We start from the raw sequence: 1,711 nt of genomic DNA on the forward strand, positions 1-1,711 counted from the left end.
TCCTCTAGTTCTTCCTAGAGGGAGGGAGAAGGGAGGCTCACTGGACCCAGGAAGCCCACAAAAATCTCCAAGGTATGTTCATGCAGTTTTGAAAGGAAAAAAAAGGAATAAAGGTGGAGAGACTTTCAGGGGAGCTGCACTTGAGTGATACTGCTGTCATTTCAGAACGCATGTGGAAGGCTCTTCGGTAGTACGCTCCTGTAAATAGCCCCAATAAACTGACTGTTTCATCAAATTAAATTTGGGTGGTACTGTTTCTTTCTTGCCAGTTTCCTGAAGTGGAGAAATGTTTGTTGGAGTCTCCCAGGTGGATGAACATGCTGTACTTTTTCACATTAAGCTTCACATTGCTGTGTTTACTGACTTTATCTAAAACAAAATTCTAGTACATTAAAGATTTTTGGTATTTAATAGTATATTAATCAAACCAGTTTGATTTGATCACTTTGTTTAAAAGTAGTTCTGCTTTGTGGTAGCCAGTAGTTCACCCTGTGATTTATGATAGAGGGTAAACACATTTGAGTTTTCTATCCCAGATAACCAGAGCAGGATCACACAAGAGGCCAAGAGACTAGTTACAGGATAAATGAGGCAATTTCACAGAACAGTTGCCTTTTATGCTAACACTTTAACTGTAACTAGACAAACCAGTTTAAAATTAAAATTTATTTAAAAGGTAACCCCAGCACCCAGGAGTCTACTGGAGGGTTGAAAGGTTGGTTGAGGCCAGCCTGAATTTCACTAGTTAGGAAGGCCTGTCTTGGAACAAGAGAAAAGCTCTTCCCTAAATGTAACTTGCTCTTCTCATCAAGTTCTATAATTTTCCAGTGTGCTAGGCTGTAGTAGTATGGGGCGGCAGGGCTGCGTCCCCCACACCCGGCCGCCCACATGGCTAGCTTATGTCCCAAAATAATTACACGGACACTGTATTCTTTTAATCACTGCTTGGCCCTTTAGCCCTAGCCCTTACTGGCTAATTCTCACATCCTGATCAACCCATCTCTAATAATCTGTGAGAACCGGTCTTACCGGGAAGATTCTAGCATAGTCCATCCTGGGTCGGAGCTTCATGCGGGAGCGGGGCATGGCGTCTCTCTCAGGTGTCTGCACCTGAGAGAGCTGTGGAGTCTCTGACCTCACTTCCTCTTCCTCCCAGCGTTCTGTCCTGTTTTCTCCTCCCACCTATCCTCTAACCAATAAAATGGGCCAGGGCAGTGCCTTTATTAGCCAATGACCTTCCTCCATCACTAGGCTAGGCTGATGGCTTCAGAAGATTATCAGTTCAGTGGCTTTTGGGTTAAAGTGGATTAAAGTCAGGCACTGCTACACCCAGATTATCACCAGCCTCTGCACAGAGTCAACACAGAACTCACAGAACTGGCTTGGTGTGAAGCCAGTCATCCCTGAGTAGAGACCACCTCTTCTGGCCAAGAAGTAGATGAGGCTAGTGAAAACGAAGTCAGCTCCCACCATGGTGGATGAGGACTTCAGGCTAGATAGCTCCTGAACCCCAAACAGTAACCATCATTGGCTTTATCCATTGGTTCTGGATGTTTTCCTTAGCAGTTAACAGCTTTTGTTAGCCTCCATCAAGAGGCTGGAGGATTGGGCTGGCAAAACTTGCAACTGCTTTAGCATAAAACATGTCTTTGTTCCCTTTTCTCAGGTTTTAGGGTTATAAGTTCAAAAGCAGTAAGCTTTAAAGAAAATA

Source organism: Microtus oregoni, unplaced genomic scaffold (genome assembly GCF_018167655.1).
Source record: "Microtus oregoni isolate MIOR12 unplaced genomic scaffold, Mior012 000048F_ref0000485, whole genome shotgun sequence".
NCBI lineage: Eukaryota > Metazoa > Chordata > Mammalia > Rodentia > Cricetidae > Microtus > Microtus oregoni.